Here is a 13,289-nt window from a genome sequence, read left to right as displayed (position 1 = left end):
AAAGGAAGGAATGGCAACCCACTGCAGTATTCTTGCCTAGAGAATCCCATGGACAGAGGAGTCTGGCAGGCTACAATCCATGGGGCAGCAAAGAGTCAGCCATGACTAAGTGATTAACACTTAAATCTGTTCACATTGGGAGATCATAACCTTGAAACTATAAAAATGGCAACTTCATTACCTTGGCCATTTTTAAACCACTGTAGCTTCATTTCATACACTAAATTAATCCCATCTGGTTTCTGATCTTCAGAACCAGACATGAAACAATGGACTGATTCAAAATTGTGAAAGGAGTATGACAAAACTGTACATTGGCACCCTACTTATTTAACTTATATGCAGAGTACATCATGTGAAATGCCAGGTTGGATGAATCCCAAACTGGAATCAACACTGTAGGGAGAAATATCAACAATCTCAGATATTCTGATGATACCACTCTAATGGCAGAAAACGAAGAGGAACTAAAAAGCCTCTTGATGAGGGTGAAAGAGGAAAGTGAAAAAAGCTGACTTAAGGTTCACATTCAAAAAATAAGATCATGGCATCCGGTCCCAACAGTTCATGGGAAAATGATGGCGAAAAAGTGGAAGCAGTGAGAGACTTTATTTTGGGGGGCTCCAAAATCACTGCAGAGAGTGACTGCAGCCATGAAATTAAAACACACTTGCTCCTTGGAAGAAAAGCTATGACCAAACTAGACAGCGTATTAAAAAGCAGAAACACTACTTTGCCAACAAAGGACTACAAAGCTATGGTTTTTCTGGTAGTCATGTACAGATGTGAGTATTGGACCATAAAGAAGGCTGAATGCTGGAGAATTGATGCTTTCAAACTATGGTGCTGGAGAAGACTCTTGAGAGTCCCTTGGACTGCCAGGAGATCCAACCAGTCAATATTAAAAGAAATCAACCCTGAATAATCATTGGAGAGATTGATTCTGAAGCTCCAATTCTCTGGCCACCTGATGAGAAGAGCCAGCTCATTGGAAAAGACCCAGATGCTGAGAAAGATTGAGGGCAGGAGAAGAGGGTGACAGAGGAAAAGATGGTTGAATTGCATCACCAACTCAATGGACATGAGTTTGAGCAAACTCCAGGAATTAGAGCAGGACAGGGAGGCCTGGTGTGCTGCAGTCCATGGGGCTGCAAAGTGTTGGACACAATTTAGCAACTTAACAACAACAAAACTATTATTTATCACTTTCTTCCATGTGTAATAGAATTTCATATAACCTTATCTATTAAGAAAAATGCTAACTGCTAATAAAGCAAATATTTCAAGTAACGTTTATTTTGGAATATATATTTTAAAATTAACTTATTTTAAAATACGGAGATTTTTCACCAATGAAAAATTTTTCCATTTGGAACTTCCTTTCTTCTTTTCTGTGCATATTGTATGGAGTTTTACTACTTAATATTATAGACTTTCATCTTTATAACTAAATTCACCTCATTAAAATCCAGAGAATGCCCTGCATTTTATCAGTGATTTAGGGGGAAATTTCATTACTAAGTAAAACTCAGAGTCAGCAAATTACAGATGTAGCTTTTTTCCCACAACAAACTTCAATTTGAAGACAGTGTTAAGTCTGCTGCTGCTGCTGCTGCTAAGTCACTTCAGTCGTGTCCGACTCTGTGCAACCCCATAGATGGCAGCCCACCAGGCTCCAACCATCCCTGGGATTCTCCAGGCAAGAACAGTGGAGTGGATTGCAATTTCCTTCTCCAATGCATGAAAGTGAAAAGTGAAAGTGAAGTCGATCAGTCGTGTCCAACTCTCAGCGACCCCATGGACTGTGGCCCACCTGACTCCTCTGTCCATGGGATTTTCCAGGGAAGAGTACTGGAGTGGGGTGCCATTGCCTTCTCCAGTGTTAAGTCTAATTTGCTTTAATTTACTTGGCAGTCAGATTTTTAGGAGCACATCATTCTTGTAAGGAAAGTAATTTCAGGACTATTTGGGATTATCAGCCAGTCAGGAGCTGTGCACACCTTACAATGGCTCCATCAACTTTCTATGGACCTGATGTCAGTGGGCATCTTACAGTGATGGTCTCGAACATGATTACTGATTGAGAAGAAAAAATCTTCTGCAGATAAAAATTTGGAAGTTTTCTCGTTCTACTTTTATTTAATCTCCAAATTATTTAAGCCAAAATCATGTTGGGTATCTCCAGTATTGTCAGTAGAGAAAATGTTCTCTAGCCAATGCTCTGTGCATATTTGGATTTATGTGTCAATGGCAACAGGCATACCTCGGCTCCAACCTTGAACCACTATAATTACTGGCAATAACAGTGACTGAGTTGTGCCATAATAAGTAACCTGAGAAGTATTTGCTGCCTAGGTGGATATTACAGAAGTGCTTTTGTTAGTTGATATCACCGAGTCCTTAGGATAACTCAGCATTGATAGCGACAGATCAAAAGTAGTATTATAATATTAGATATACATCTGAGTCTTTCAAAATTGATCTCAAGTCCTGCTGTCTTCTCACAGATCCAGTAGAATCATGAGATGACAAGCAGGATTTAATGTGTATTCTATGATACATTTTTTTAATTCTGTTATACATTCTATTGGGCTTCCTAGGTGGGGCTAGTGGCAAAGAACCTGCCTGCCAATGAAAGAGAAATAGGAAACGTGGGTTTGATCCTTGGGTTGGAAGATTCCTTGGAGGAGGGCATGGCAATCCACTTCTGTATCCTTGCCTGGAGAATCCCACGGACAGAGGAGCCTGGCATACTACAGTCCACAGGGTCACAAAAAGTCAGACATGACTGAAGCAACTTAGCATGCACACATAGCATTTATTATACATTTAATTCTATTTTACATTTTTAATTCTATGATACATTTCTCTCTCTTCTATCAACAAAATTTAGCCTCCAATATAGACCAGGGAGAACTTGGCATATGTAATAAAATAAAATGTATTTCTTAGCCATGTAATAATTATCTAAAAGAGCATAAAATATCCATTGATATTATTATGAATGAGGTAACAAAAGGTGTATCAGTCAGCTTACCAGCAATAAAGGTACAGTAGCTAGATCAAAATTATTCTGGGTGCTTTAATATCCAATATCTTGCTCAGAGGGAGTGGTCATTTAGCTTCTTAACTTGAAATAGTTATTGAGACTCAATTAGGTACCAATCACTGAGTTAGAGACTACAGATATGACTACAAAACCAGTTCTGATTTAAAGCCTATCTTGGGATACAGGCAAATAAAGATACAGTTGGAATTCAGTGTGATTGGGTTTTGAACAGTGAGTAGGACTGTATTGTAAGCCATTGCAACTGCTCAGTCTTCTAGATTCAGGAAGCCCCCTAGTTGAAGAACATATAACCAGAGTTCCTAAAGAAAGAGATCTGGGGTACAGATATATCAAAGTCTTACAAAATACAAAAGAAGAGTGTAGAACCTTTGCATATTTATCAGTAGTTCAACATGACATACACACAGAATAACTGAGAATGGGAAAGAGGATAATTTTTTAAAAAGAGATGAAATGAGAAGAATTAATATCAACTAACTGGACCTAAGGCAATGCCAAAGAATGCTCAAACTACCGCATAATTGCACTCATCTCACACTCTAGTAAAGTAATGCTCAAAATTCTCCAAGCCAGGCTTTAGAAATATGTGAACCATGAACTTCCAGATGTTCAAGCTGGTTTTAGAAAAGGCAGAGGAACCATAGATCACATTGCCAACATCCGCTGGATCATGGAAAAAGCAAGAGAGTTCCAGAAAAATATCTATCTCTGCTTTATTGACTATGCCAAAGGCTTTGACTGTGTGGATCACAATAAACTGTGGGAAATCCTGAAAGAGATGGGAATACCAGACCACTTGACCTGTCTCTTGAGAAACCTATATGCAGGACAGAAAGCAACAGTTAGAACTGGACATAGAACAACAGACTGGTTCCAAATAGGAAAAGGAGTACATCAAGGCTGTATATTGTCACCCTGCTTATTTAACTTATATGCAGAGTACATCATGAGAAACGCTGGGCTGGAAGAAGCACAAGCTGGAATCAAGATTGCTGGGAGAAATATGAATAACCTCAGATATGCAGATGCCACCACCCTTATGGCAGAAAGTGAAGAGGAACTAAAAAGCCTCTTGATGAAAGTGAAAGAGGAGAGTGAAAAAGTTGACTTAAAGCTCAACATTCAGAAAACGAAGATCATGGCACCTGGTCCCATCACTTCATGGGAAATAGATGGGGAAACAGTAGAAACAGTGTTAGACTTTATTTTGGGGGGCTGCAAAGTCCCTGAAGATGGTGACTGCAGCCATGAAATTAAAAGACGCTTACTCCTTGGAAGAAAAGTTATGACCAACCTAGATAGCATATTCAAAAGTAGAGACATTACTTTGCCAAGAAAGGTCCATCTAGTCAAGGCTATGGTTTTTCCAATGGTCTTGTATGGATGTGAGAGTTGGACTGTGAAGAAAGCTGAGCGCCAAAGAATTGATGCTTTTGAACTGTGGTGTTGGAGAAGACTCTTGAGAGTCCCTTGGACTGCAAGGAGATCCAACCAGTCCATTCTGAAGGAGATCGGTCCTGGGATTTCTTTAGAAGGAATGATGCTGAAGCTGAAACTCCAGTAGTTTGGCCACCTCATGCAAAGAGTTGACTCATTGGAAAAGACTCTGATGCTGGGAGGGATTGGGGGCAGGAGGAGAAGGGGACAGCAGAGGATGAGATGGCTGGATGGCATCACTGACTCAATGGCCGTGAGTGTGAGTGAACTCCGTGAGTTGGTGATGGACAGGGAGTCCTGGCGTGCTGCAATTCATGGCGTCGCAAAGAGTTGGACACGACTGGGTGACTGAACTGAACTGAACTGGATCTAACACTATAAAATAAGCACACTTAGTGTAATTTAGTAAATATCTGCTCTTGACTAAGTATTATGAACAAGATATATTAATTATCCATTTGATCAATTCTAGAGATTGTCTCAGAGAAGGCAATGGCACCCCACTCCAGTACTCTTGCCTGGAAAATCCCATGGACAGAGGAGCCTGGTGGGCTGCAGTCCATGGGGTCACTAAGAGTTGCACACGATGGAAGCAACTTAGCAGCAGCAGCAACAGAGATTGTCTAAGAGAAAAATATATACATATGCTGCATGTGGACAAATCCATAATAACATTTACATCTGAAATATTCTCTGGGTTTTCTCAAATTTAAATGTAGTTCCTGTTTATTAAAAAAAAAAATCAGTGAATGTGTAAAATGGCAAAGTGAACATGTCCTCCCCAAATGAATACATCTTTCTCTTAATTCATACATATATACACAAGATTGAAGGCACAAATATGGGGTTATATAATAATTATTTGACTTGATTTTTTCTTTCATATATCAGCACATATAGATCTATTTTGGTCCTTTATGCTTATACAATATGTTCTATGATTTTAATGAAGAATTCTTATTCCCTTTTTCTTGATCTCATAACTTCAGTTCCTACTCTTTGCCCATATTCTCTTTCCTGAAATTCAAATAATATGGTAATTTGTGTGTTTGTGCATGTGTGAATGACTAGTTTCATCTAAAGGGTTGAATTATATAAGCGGACGAATGAATTTTTACTTTTTTAATATTATTTCCTTGTAAAGAGGTATAATATTAGTGTTTATATATGTTTCATTTCTCTAGCAATTGTCAAATATAATATTTAAAATGAATTTATATGTCAATTTTATATTATCAACCTTAATGTGGACATATATTTACTGGATATATACACAGTATATATATGTACATATATATGCTTTATAAAGTTGACATTCATTATAAATATTACATTTGCAAACTGTTGGACAAATAAAATATTTGAAACACTAATATGACATAATTTTATATATAAAATTATACCCATTTTAAATATAATATATAAATAAATAATAGAAAAAGTAATATAAATAATACTGTCTACTCTCAGATGACTAAACTATATTAAAGCATATCTGTATACACATTTACCTTAGCATCATTTTCTTTGCTATATTGATTTTCATAAGAATCACATTCTGTGGTAGAGTGTTAATATTTACTTCACAGCTCTTATTCCCCTGATGAAAGTTTTCTGAAGAATTAATCAATTCTAAAAGCAGGCATAATACACTTGCAGGGTATTCATATTAACATCTCCTTCACCCTTTGACTTTTGGGCTAATTACACTCATGATCCTTCTCTCTATGGACACCTTGAACTCAATGATTTTGAGGGAGTATGTTTGTTTCACTTTTCTTTTTTCAATTTTTCTGTTTTAATTTTTTTTCCATTTTTTGGACAAGTTTAAAAAGCATATCTATAAAATGTTAAGAGCACCTTACTTTTAAAGCATTTATTGTTAATGAGGGTATTATATAAGAAGCTTAAAAATCATGGGGTTTAATAAAATTCAAATGTACTTCTATATCTGGTGTAGAAACTGACTCATTTTCAGGTGCAATGTTACATTCATTGGCACTGTTATTTTTAACTAAGAATTTACTCTTTTTTTCCATTTGTCCTCTTCATCTAATAATTATATTTCCATTTTCTAAATTTAGGAAGTTGTTAAAAAGCTTCAGTGATTAAGAAAAATTTCCACTGCAAAGATAATATATTATCATAAACCTTATAACATTAATATCTGTAATAAAATAACAACACCAACAAACATTTGCATAACTTTCTATATCATGAAAAGTACCAATGTATTATGTCAGCAGATCCAAATATTAACCTGTTAATATGTAAAATCAATGACATTTGCAGATACTGAAATCAGGAGCCACAGACATTCAGTTCAGTTCACTTCAGTTGCTCAGTCATGTCTGACTCTTTGCGACCCCATGAATCAGCACGCCAGGCCTCCCTGTCCATCACCAACCCCCAGGGTTCACTCAGACTCGTGTCCATCGAGTCAGTGATGCCATCCAGCCATCTCATCCTTTGTCGTCCCCTTCTTCTCCTGCCTCCGATCCCTTGCAGCATCAGAGTCTTTTCCAAGGAGTCAACACTTCGCATGAGGTGGCCAAAGTACTGGAGTTTCAGCTTAAGCATCATTTCTTCCAAAGAACACCCAGGGCTGATCTCCTTCAGAATGGACTGGTTGGATCTCCTTGCAGTCCAAGGGACTCTCAGGAGACATTAAGTCCTCCAAACAACTATTTGACAAGAGAAAAAACTACAAAATAATATCTGTTCCCCAAGAATTTTTCCATTTTCAAAATCCTCCAAACTCTTTGCCTATCATAGCTTTCTCTGAGGAAAACTTCTATATTTCCCTAATGAAACTCTTAACTTTACTACCAATTATGAAGTCATAATACCCATATATAGGACCAATCAATCTACACTTAAGATGTACAAAGTACACACATACACTCATATACATACACACACACACATACAGCACTTACTGTGTGGCAGGCATGATTCAGCCAGAGAAGTTTATAAAAATTGCAGTTCTTATACTTAGGGGTTCTGTGGTAGCTCAGATGATAAAGAATCCACCTGCAATGCAGGAGACCTAGGTTCATTTCCTGGGTGGGGAAGATTCCCTGGAGAAGGGAAAGTTTATCCACTCCAGTATTCTGGCCTCTTTTCTTTAACTAAAGATAATCACGATGATGTGATCACTCACCTAGAGCCAGACATTCTGGAATGTGAAGTCAAGTGGGCCTTAGAAAGCATCACTACGAACAAAGCTAGTGGAGGTGATGGAATTCCAGTTGAGCTATTTCAAATCCTGAAAGATGACGCTATGAAAGTGCTGCATTCAATATGCCAGCAAGTTTGGAAAACTCAGCAGTGGCCACAGGACTGGAAAAAGTCAGTGTTTTCATTCCAATCCCAAAAAAAGGCAATGTCAAAGACTGTCCAAACTACCGCACAATTGCACTCGTCTCACGTGCTAGTAAAGTAATGCTCAAAATTCTCCAAGCCAGGCTTCAGCAATATGTGAACCGTGAATTTCCAGATGTTCAAGCTGGTTTTAGAAAAGGCAGAGGAACCAGAGATCAAATTGCCAACATCTGCTGGATCATCGAAAAGGCAAGAGAGTTCCAGAAAAACATCTATCTCTTCTTTATTGACTATGCCAAAGGCTTTGACTGTGTGGATCACAATAAACTGTGGGAAATTCTGAAAGAGATGGGAATACCAGACCACATGACATGCTTCTTGAGAAACCTGTATGCAGGTCAGGAAGCAACAGGTAGAACTGGACATGGAACAGACTGGTTCCAATTAGGAAAAGGCGTACGTCAAGGCTGTATATTGTCACCCTGCTTATTTAACTAACATGCAGAGTACATCATGAGAAACGCTGGGCTGGAAGAAGCACAAGCTGGAATCAAGATTGCTGGGAGAAATATGAACAACCTCAGATATGCAGATGCCACCACCCTTATGGCAGAAAGTGAAGAAAAAGCCTCTTGATGAAAGTGAAAGAGGAGAGTGAAAAAGTTGGCTTAAAGCTCAACATTCAGAAAGCAAAGATTATGGCATCCGGTCCCATCACTTCATGGGAAATAGATGGGCAAACAGTGGAAACAGTGTCAGACTTTATTTTGGGGGGCTCCAAAATCATGGCAGACAGTTACTGCAGCCATGAAATTAAAAGATGCTTATTCCTTGGAAGAAAAGTTATGATCAACCTAGATAGCATATTCAAAAGCAGAGACATTACTTTGCCAAGAAAGGTCCATCTAGTCAAGGCTATGGTTTTTCCAGTAGTCATGTATGGATGTGAGATTTGGACTGGGAAGAAAGCTGTGCACCAAAGAATTGATGCTTTTGAACTGTGGTGTTGGAGAAGACTCTTGAGAGTCCCTTGGACTGCAAGGAGATCCAACCAGTCCATTCTGAAGGAGATCAGCCCTGGGATTTCTTTGGAGGGAATGATGCTGAATCTGAAACTCCAGTACTTTGGCCACCTCATGCGAAGAGTTGACTCATTGGAAAAGACTTTGATGCTGGGAGGGATTGGGGGCAGGAGGCGAAGGGGACGACAGAGGATGAGATGGCTGGATGGCATCACTGACTCGATGGCCGTGAATCTGAGTGAACTCTGGGAGTTGGTGATGGACAGGGAGGCCTGGCATGCTGTGATTCATGAGGTCACAAAGAGTCAGACACAACTGAGCAACCAAACTGAGCTGAACAGAAAGAATATTTGTTTGTTTTTTACAAAGACTTTATCTTGAGAATATAACTAAACTGTGCCACTGCCCCCTATCCCAATCTGAAGAAAGATTAGTACATATCAAGCAGGTATGAACAGTTTGAGGGACTGGAACCAACATTAGCTGACAAAAACCAACTTCCATCTAAATCATCATACAAATGTATAAGTAAAAAATGGGGGGTGTGGTCAAAAGGGGTTTCAGGTTGAACAAGATCATCACCCTTCATCTAATGCATTCAGTTCTGGCTGGGGTATACCAAAATGGCAACAGGATAACTATAATACAAAACTTGCACAACAGCACACTGTCCACACCTGTGTTCCAAGCCCACTCCCGTTCCCGTAAGGCTTCCAAGGGTCCCAGCCTGTTGGGCCTGTTGATGAAAGAGCATGTAGATCTTCTCTTTATTCCAGTCTTTGTCATAAGGCTGGTATGTGTGGATATCAGCTCAGCAAACAAGGCCGATGCCAGGTCATCAATAAGCTCAAACAACTGATTGATATCATATGTGATAGAGAGGCTTTTGGGCTTCATTCTCTTCAGATGTTCTTCATAATTTTATAAACACCTTCCATACACTCATTCACAGATTCATAGTCAGCCTAACTTCTGCCTTCTGGCCTCTTGGTAGGCTATACCTGCAAGATGGCATGGGACGTCGCGCCAAAGTCTTCCCCTGCACCCGATGCAGACTCTGCCACCCCACACAAGCTTCCCCGCATGGCCGCCAACAGCCAATACTCCAGGCCAGTATTCCGGCCTCGAGAATCCCATGGACTGTATAGTCCAGGGGTCGGAAAGAGTCAGACAGGACTGAGCGACTTTCAAATCTACTGAAGGAGGTGGAACCATAGGAAAATAATTTTACACATGTTATGATAGTGTAGGAGTCTGACAGAGAAACGTGGGCTTTTTGAAGTGCAAGTGAATTCAAAAGGAACATCTTCCCAAAGGCTAAAAGACAGAAAAAAAATATTTCTTTTAGTTTGGCAATCTATCATAGCCAGTGTGACTATATACCTTGTCAGTTACTAATTAGTATCTAGAACAACAGGCATAAACTGGGACTTTCCTGCATAAACCCAGGCTTATGGTGGCCCTAACTTCCTCCAGAGAGAAAGACTATAGTATAAACAAGACTTACAAAGAGCAATACCATTCTGTTTCTTCTCAGAAGTCACTCTGACATCACTATCCCATGTATCATGTAATGCTATCACACTGCTCATTTATTCAAGACAAAATCTCAGGATCATTCTAGACCTTCCCTATCTGCTCCATAGCTCCCATTATAATATAAAACATCTAAAACATATCTGCTGTTTTGTTCCATCACAATTGTCATGACTCTGAATGGGATCTTCTCATCTTATCCCTAGACTTTTTCAGTACCTCCTAATAAGTCTCCTTTACTTCTGCCCATTATTCTCCATGAGAACCCAGATTAAATTACTTACAATCCATAAGTAACATGGCATTCACGGGGACTCTAGGTTCAGTACATATACACTGACTGGTACATAGGCTTCTCCTGATTTGCCCCACCCATCAGTTTGCTTGCTAACTTGCTGCTTGTTTCTCACTCTTTATATTTCAGACTTAATATATCCCCCAATATAGATACTTTTCTTCTATCTCTGATTTTTCTGTATGCTGCTTCCTCTGCATATGCTTTAAACATAAAAGTTCTCATTTATAATAGTAATCGAAGATGACACAGAGATGGATGACAGAAGGGATAGTGCAGAGAGGAGGAAGGAGGTATTTTAAAATAATTTAGGCAAACTTTAAATTTGGAAAACTCAGCAGTGGCCACAGGGCTGGAAAAGGTCAGTTTTCATTCCAATCCCAAAGAAAGGCAATGCCAAAGAATGCTCAAACTACCACACAATTGCTCTCATCTCACATGCTAGTAAACTAATGCTCAAAATTCTCCAAGCCAGGCTTCAGCAATACGTGAACCATGAAATTTCTGATGTTCAAGCTGGTTTTAGAAAAGGCAGAGGAACTAGAGATCAAATTGCCAACATCCGCTGGATCATGGAAAAAGCAAGAGAGTTCCAGAAAAACATCTATTTCTGCTCTATTGACTATGCCAAAGCCTTTGACTGCGTGGATCACAATAAACTGTGGAAAATTCTGAGAGAGATGGGAATACCAGACCACCTGAACTGCCTCTTGAGAAATCTGTATGCAGGTCAGGAAGCAACAGTTAGAACTGGACATGGAACAACAGACCGGTTCCAAATAGGAAAAGGAGTACGTCAAGGCTGTATATTGTCACCCTGCTTATTTAACTTATATGCAGAGTACATCATGAGAAACACTGGACTGGAAGGAACACAAGCTGGAATCAAGATTGCCAGGAGAAATATGAATAACCTCAGATACGCAGATGACACCACCCTTATGGCAGAAAGTGAAGAGGAACTAAAAAGCCTCTTGATGCAAGTGAAAGAGGAAAGTGAAAAAGTTGGCTTAAAGGTCAACATTCAGAAAATGAAGAGCATGGGTCCCATCACTTCATGCAAAATAGATGGGGAAACAGTAGAAACAGTGTCAGACTTTATTTTGGGGGGCTCCAAAATCACTGCAGATGGTGACTGCAGCCATGAAATTAAAAGACACTTACTCCTTGGAAGAAAAGTTATGACCAACCTAGATAGCATATTCAAAAGCAGAGACATTACTTTGCTGACTAAGGTCTGTCTAGTCAAGGCTATGGTTTTTCCAGTAGTCATGTATGGATGTGAGATTTGGACTGTGAAGAAGGCTGAGTGCCGAAGAATTGATGCTTTTGAACTGTGGTGTTGGAGAAGACTCTTGAGAGTCCTTTGGACTGCAAGGACATCCAACCAGTCCATTCTGAAGGAGATCAGTCCTGGGATTTCTTCAGAAGGAATGATGCTAAAGCTGAAACTCCAGTACTTTGGCCACCTCATGCGAAGTGTTGACTCATTGGAAAAGACTTTGATGCTGGGAGGGATTGGGGGCAGGAGGAGAAGGGGACGACAGAGGATGAGATGGCTGGATGGCATCACTGACTCGATGGCCGTGAATCTGAGTGAACTCTGGGAGTTGGTGATGGACAAGGAGGCCTGGTGTGCTGCGATTCATGGGGTTGCAAAGAGTTGGACATGACTGAGTGACTGAACTGAACTTCAGATTTAGTTCAAAATTAGAATCAGGTAGGTAATTAATCTATTACATATTTATTATTTATTTAGGATAGAAGAAAATCCTACATTAGATTAATTATATAATGTCTAGAATGTACCTTTAAATATTTAGAGACTGGCCTAGCATATATGCAAGTCATTGTGTTTTAACTGTTAAAAAAAATGAAACTGCTCTACAAAACATAAATTTAACTATCCCATGAAGGTAACAGATTTCAAACCTATTATGAAAAATTCTAAAATTTTTTTACTAGAGACTAGAGGAGAACTGCTAGTTTCACAGGTAAGGCTGAGAAATCTAAAAGTTTGTATTCTACTGTTTGCCAAACATACAAGCTGACTCCACAGGCTACGTGACTACAAATGTGTTTCTGGCATAAGCTCCCTTTTGAAAACTCTGAAAGCCAAATTTACCATCCTCAGCTGAGATTAGAAGCCATAGAGGGCATCAAGAGCACCTCTGACCTTGGAGAAAAAAAAAACTCACCGTTGAAATGAAAGTCAGGGAGTCACCTTTGAACCTTGAAAAGCTTGAAACAAATACTGAAAACCATGAGCTCCATTATTCTCTAACAAAAACAAACCAAAACCATCAAACTATACTAGTACATATCTACAGCAAACTTTTAGTAAATTAATGAAAATCCAAACTTTACATTGAATCACATCACTTTGTTGTACAGTTGATAAGTTGTGTCTGACTCTTTGCAACCCCAGGTACTGCAGCATGCCAGGATTCCTCATTCATCACTATCTCACATCGCTTTAAAATATTGATTATAAGTTGAAGAAACGAATTAGAAAGTGTGCCCTTGACTGTGAATCTCTAATACACCAAGATGAAATATGCTCAAAGCCATAAATGCAAGAAGTCAGCCTAACTTTCATATCAAA

At 39.2% G+C, this 13,289-nt stretch overlaps 1 pseudogene; it reads right to left on the bottom strand.

The window, feature by feature from the left end:
* The window catches only part of LOC128053585 (ralBP1-associated Eps domain-containing protein 1-like), a 109,778-nt pseudogene extending 99,840 nt beyond the window's left edge, over window positions 1-9,938 (bottom strand).
* Window positions 9,939-13,289: the final 3,351 nt, after the last annotated feature.

Source organism: Budorcas taxicolor, chromosome 9 (assembly GCF_023091745.1).
Source record: "Budorcas taxicolor isolate Tak-1 chromosome 9, Takin1.1, whole genome shotgun sequence".
NCBI lineage: Eukaryota > Metazoa > Chordata > Mammalia > Artiodactyla > Bovidae > Budorcas > Budorcas taxicolor.
The sequence above is the reverse complement of the archived record's forward strand: the minus strand, read 5'-3'. Positions and strand labels throughout refer to the sequence as shown.